Genomic DNA, 6,206 nt, shown 5'->3' on the forward strand with positions numbered 1-6,206 from the left:
TCAGTCCCAACCACTAGCAATCTGGTTTCCATACTCATAACACTGCAGAAATTGCTCTCTTAAAGGCCACCAATGACCTCTGAGTCGCCCAACCTGATAGTTCTGACGGTTACTAGTTACCATCCTCATAGACCCACTCCTTTGCCAGGTCAAATGCACCAGGTAACCAAATTCTGAGCCAGTTGTCCTAGCTGGTGTGTCATAGCACATGGGTGTGCTGGATATTGGTCACAGCCAGGCCTGGGATGCACCATTCAGCCATATGGGTGATTACAATATGGAAATATTTCCAAACCACTGCCAGAGTCCCCTTTCCACCGCCTGGCTGCCAAAGCCCCTGATCTAGGACCCCAAGGCAGACCTCATTATGTAACAATGAGACAGAGCTATATCTGGTGTGGCAGGGGGCTTTGCTCTTATTGGTTGGTACCTGGATGTACCAGTTGTTAGAGATTGTCAATATCACCATGCTTACTGCTGTGCTGAGATATTGATTCATTCAGTGCTGGGGATTCATTCAGTGCCATGTAGAGTCAGGGGAGTCAGAGGGCAAATCAGCCCCAGTGAAGAACAGCCTCTCCATATACCCTCCATGTGCCATACAAATACCATTTTCTACGTGAGCCTTGGCATGGGGACATTGAGAAGCAAAACTCTAAGCCCTTCACCTTCCCTGATTCCCATGATAGGAGCCTGTTCTAATACCCCTTTGCGGGCTGCTTTTCTGTTTCCTCGCCTGGCTTCTCTACCAGGGTGACCTTGGATAAGCTACTTAACCTTGTTGAGCCTCAGGCTCCTCCTCCATAAAATGGGGCTAACAGATTTCTGCTTTGTGAAGAGGATCATGGGTAATATGTGTAAAATGGCTAGTGTAGGACCACACATAGAGTAAAGCCAAATAAGTGTAAATTCCTAACCCCCACCTCCCTCTCACTCTATGCTTTCTCCCCTGGGGATGTGGTCTACTTACACCTCCATTCTACATCCGGCTATTTCTTCCAGACCCATTTATTGAATTATGTCCTGGACAAGAGGACCTAGGGTCTCAAACTCCAAACGTCCAGTGTGGAGCTCATCATTCCCCCACCTCCCACATTCTCTCTCTCCCAGTATCTCTCAAGGACACCAATCACTCTTCCAGTTGAGTAAGCTTCATAACGTGAAGTGAGCTTTGACCATGATCCTGCTTCCCCTCAGACCCCACAGTCTTGTCCCCTCTAAGGTCTGGTTCCTTCTACTTCTCCCATCTACCTCCTTTTATTGTCACTAAGATAGCCTTCAATCTGACTCCTTTCCCCCCTTAACCTGGACTATTTCAATATTTATAAATGCTTTTCTGTTGTCAGGTCTTTCTCCTATCAGTTCACCCACCAAGCTCTTACATAGATCTGTTCAAAACACTACAGTGTTGCCCAGTTGTCCGCACGAAGGAACCCAGACCCACTACCTCCATGTTCAAGGCACTGACGGCCGAGTCTGCTCCTACCTCCTGCTATGCTCTTGTAAAATAATAATAGTAATAATAACTAACACATCTTGAAAACTTAGTCTGTGTCACTCTAATATTCAAAAGTCATTTATGTCATTTAATCCCCTCATCCAGCTTGTGACATTGTCACTATTATTAATCGCACTTTAGTGTTGAAGTAATGGAACCTCAAGGAGGCTCAGCAACTAACCTAAAGTAACTTTCCTTACAGGCAGGGCAGTTAAGTTTAAACCAAGAGACTATATCCGGAGCCCCCATTTCTCACCACCATGTCTTTTTCCACCATTGCTTTGGCCACACCAGAAAATTCCCCACACTCACTTTCCTGCCCTGCCTCCTTGCCTTCACCTGTACTATTACCCTGACCTGCACCACCAGTTTCTCTCATCTCTTTACCCACTAAAAAATGCCATCCATTCTTCAAGTGTAATTCAGATGTCAATGCCTCCTCGAAGTCTTGTCTGATTTCCTTGCTTTACAAGTGATCCCTTCAGGGGGTGCCTGGGAGGCTCTGTCCATTAAACATCTGACTCTTGATTTCAGCTTCAGGTCCTGATCTGACGGTTGTGGGATCGAGCATGGAGCCTGCTTGAGATTCTCTCTCTCTCCCTCTGCTCTTCTCTCCCACTTGCGTGTTCTTTCTCTCTCTCTCTCTCCCTCTCTTTCTCTCTCTCTGTCTCCCTCCCTCCCTCTCTCCCTCAGAAAACATTTTAGAAAGTGATCTCTCTATTCTGGAAACACAGAATTTTCCCAAACTTTTCACTTTTACCTTATTCTCTGATATTGTAGTCATACAGAGCTTGTCGGCTCTACCAGAGTCTAGGATGGGGCCACAGCTGTTCTTTCCCTTAATCCTTATCTGTACTTTTCACATGAAACCTACAAAGGCAGTTTTATTAGGGGGAGTTGAATTATTGTCCTGCTCGGGATCAGGAATGGGTTGGTTTCTGCTTCACTCTCCAAGTCCCTTTGAAAGAAAAGCCAAGGGCTTGATTAAGGAACGGAAAGAATTTTGTAGTCAGTCAATTCCTGCTGCGATAAATCTCTTGGGTGAAGGATGCTAAGGCAGGGACATAAATGACAACAGCCATGCTTCCACAGTTGACTGGATTATAAAACAAACCACATACTTATGACTGTATGCTCTAAACAATGCATAAAAGAAGGCAGGGTGAGGTGAAGGAAGGGACTAAGAGCTGGTGTGCAAGCAGGAAATCTGCCCTGTCCATTGGGGAGACTGGGACTGTGATTTTCCTTACCCTGATTTTCCTTAAACAAGTCTATTCCACAACCAGTCACTTCTAGCACAGGCTCTGGAGTTCAAGTGCCAGGGATAGCATGGTGACTCTGTCCCTGCCAACTCTCTGACCTAGCAAGTTACTCAGCCTCTCTGTGCCATGTTTCCCTACCTGTAAAATGGGGACAAGAACAGTACCTGTCTCACAGGGTTTTGTGAGAATTAAATACCATAACTATTGTCCAGGGCAAAGAGGCGTGGCCGGCACACAGTGCATCGAATGTGTTGCCTGGAAAGCCTGCTGTTATGTGCCCGGTAGCAAGAGAAATGGGGCTGGGGGTCCAAGATGGTCTGGGGAAGGCTGGAGCAAGTGCCTGGGTAGAGCTAAGAGATCTGATCTCTCCCAGGTCGCCTTGGGCACTTGCCACAGCCCAGTGTTTCTACTTCAATACCACCCTTAGGATCTGGGGATTCCCTGGTAGGAGGCAAAAGCCAGAGAAGTCAATGACATTGGCCTATTGTCCATCGAGTCATGGCATCTCACGTCCTGCTCTGGATGGCTATTTTCTTTACTGCTTTTCATTGGATCTTAGAGATCATTTAGCTCCAACTCTCCCATTTTAGAGGTGGAGAAGGTGAGACCCAGAGAAAGTTAGAGTTGCGCAAGGTCACGCTAAAGAACCATAATCCAGATCCCTCCATCTAACCCTCCGGTGCTCTTTCTCCCACACTCTCCTGCAAGCCCAGGGTCTCTTAACTCTGCATTTGCCAGGCTGGTTCTCCCAGGCTGCAAATTCTGTACCAAGCTAGCCCTGGTGGCCTTGGCCTTCCCTTTGCTGGATGCCTACTGCACCTCAGGCTGTACCAGATAATTTGCCACTGAGTGGCATCCCGGACAGTATTAAAGAAGCTTCTCTGTACACAGGAAGGGGCCTGGGAGTCAGATGATTCAATTTGGAATCCAGGGCCATCCATTCAGAGTTTCAAACTCTGGGAGCCATCACGTTAAGTGCCTTTGTTTGTAAAATGGGGATGATGATCTATTTCATGCGATTGTTGTGAGGAACAAGTGAGGTAGCATTTGGGAATGCTCTTTATAGACTGCAAGGCGCCGTGCCAGAACTGGTTTGTGTCCTTTCTCTCCGGGAAGAGACTGCCTTCTCCTTCCCTCTCTTCTCCCTACAGTATTTAGCCGAGTGCTCAGTGGTACATAGAAGATACTCGAAGAGACTGCTCTGTTGATTGAATATGATCTCCCAGGACCCTCTGACCTGTTGATGCATCAGGCACCCAGCCCCAGACCTGGTGTTGGGGCAAGAGGGTGAAGCTGTGCAGGGAGCCTATGGGGCCTGGGGAAGGGGAGGAGTAAACAGAGGGTTTGCAGATGAAAAGTAAACTGGATTTAGAAAACAAACTGGAGCTAATGGCTGTAGGTGGTGTTAGTCATGCTGTTAAGGAATTTGGGAATACATATGCATACTAATAGGGATTTATTTGGGCTGCTACTTACTCCAGCACTTGGGAAGGGAGGAGGGGTGGAGGGCACTGCAGGATTAAAAGGCACCAGACCTTCATCTCCAGAAAGTGCACTCTGGGGTTGGGCCTCAGCTTCTGAGGATCCATGTGCCCGAGTTCTACAAGGCCTGTGGGATAAGCCGGGTGAATGGAGTGCTAAGAATTTAGGAGTGGTTCCCTGCTTCTAGCCTATATGGTAGACTCAGTGGAGGGAGATCTCACGGTCTTAGGAATCTGTGCCCCAGGATCTCTCTTATTCCCCCGGCCCACAAAGTCAGTCTTTAGAGGTGCCATGGGAGACTCTGAGAAGCATCTAGTGCATTCTTGGGATTACAGACTGCACCTCTTGCCTGGGACAGGCTCCACAGTTCCCACCCTGTGACTCCACACACTCAGGCACGTGGCTCTGTCCTACCATCTTATCTGAATCCCTCACTTCTGTTTATACCAGTTTCTTCTCTTTTTCACACTAGAGAGGCTCCTCATAGTCCTTTGCACAGATGGTTCTATCTGTTAGGAGGCCCAGGCCAACTCAACCTTCTTTTCCTCATGCTAAAGGCCTCCCCACTCCAGCCCCTCCTGAGAACTCTTCTGATCAGGAGCTGTGATCCCACTGAGCAAGTGGGTATTGGGAGCCAGCCATGTACCCAGAAGGGTGCTGGGGGGGGGGGGCAGTGGGGAGGTTAGTGTCTAGAGTCCAGCCAGAAAGCCAAGGGATGCAGACAATAGGGTGAAGCTGGTCACGAGTGCTCAGGCGGGCAGGGGAAGATGAGTCATGGCTAGGGGCAGGGGAGCTTGGATAATTCAAATTGAGGTATTGGAGCTATATTCAAGTGTGTAGTGTGGCCCTGATATGCAGCACGAGGCACAAAGCACACCCCTTAGGCACCTGCTAGGAGCTCTCTGGGAAATCATTTGTCTGCCCTTGACTCTCAAACTGAAACAAAGAAAAATGTACCCAGAGCCTTAAATATATTCATGCCCTTTGGCCCAGTAATTCTACTTCCAGGAATCTAGAGCAGACAAAGACACAACAAGAACGTGGGTGGAGAATTTGATACAAAGATGTCCATTGCAGGGTTATTTAGAAGAGTGGAAAATAAATAGCCGCTGTTAGAATGGCTTGTGTACAAGCTTTCTTCCTTGTTCCTCCACCCCTATCCCAGCCATGTGTACCCCTTTGGAAAGTCCTGGCTCTCCTCTGGGGTTCAGCAATCAGTAAAAGCAGGAAGGTGGTTAACACAGCAGTCACCCCCTACCCAGCCCTTCTGGGTTTGCTCGAGCAATCAAAAAACCCACCATCATTGACCTTTCCATCATTGAAGTGGGGTTATCTTCCAGGGGTTTCCCACCATGAGTGGTGATTGCAGACTGGTTTTCTCTTGACCTCCCAAGGTACATCTGGGTCCCCACCCTGCTCCAATTGCCAAGGTCCCTGGGGAGTTCCCAGAGCTGGGCAGGTCGTTAGAAAGTACACCCTCCAGCCCCCTTGAGGGGAAGGCATTGTCACACTGTTGGTTAGTCTAAAAGCCACCTTGAGCATCCAGGCCCAGGGCTCAGTGGTAAGGTAAAGCAGATGCAATTGGAAAAATAAACCCGTTGTCCTCAGAATTACCCAAAATGCAAGAAACGAACCATTCATTTAAATACATTTCATGCATATGCATTAAAAAAAGAGAGAGAGAGAGAGAGAAATGATCCAGGTCCAGGGAATATGCATTCCCTTCTCTGGGCTGGGAAAACTTTTTGATGAGGCATTGGGTTCACTTTGCAGCAGGGACTGGGGCATCCTTCCAGCATCTCTGGGGGCTCCGGCCCCTCCCCCATGCCCCCCTAATGCTTTTTTGGTTTCTGAGAGCAGCTCCGTTTTGCTCTGGTGCTAGCCTGGTCCTTATCCCTGCGACTAGGGATTTCAGTTCTCTCATGGGTGACTGTAGGGTTAAGGAGATAACCTAGCCCCTTTCT

Source organism: Lynx rufus, unplaced genomic scaffold (genome assembly GCF_022079265.1).
Source record: "Lynx rufus isolate CCGP_SWC_20201006 ecotype Redwood Valley unplaced genomic scaffold, mLynRuf1.p SCAF_6, whole genome shotgun sequence".
NCBI lineage: Eukaryota > Metazoa > Chordata > Mammalia > Carnivora > Felidae > Lynx > Lynx rufus.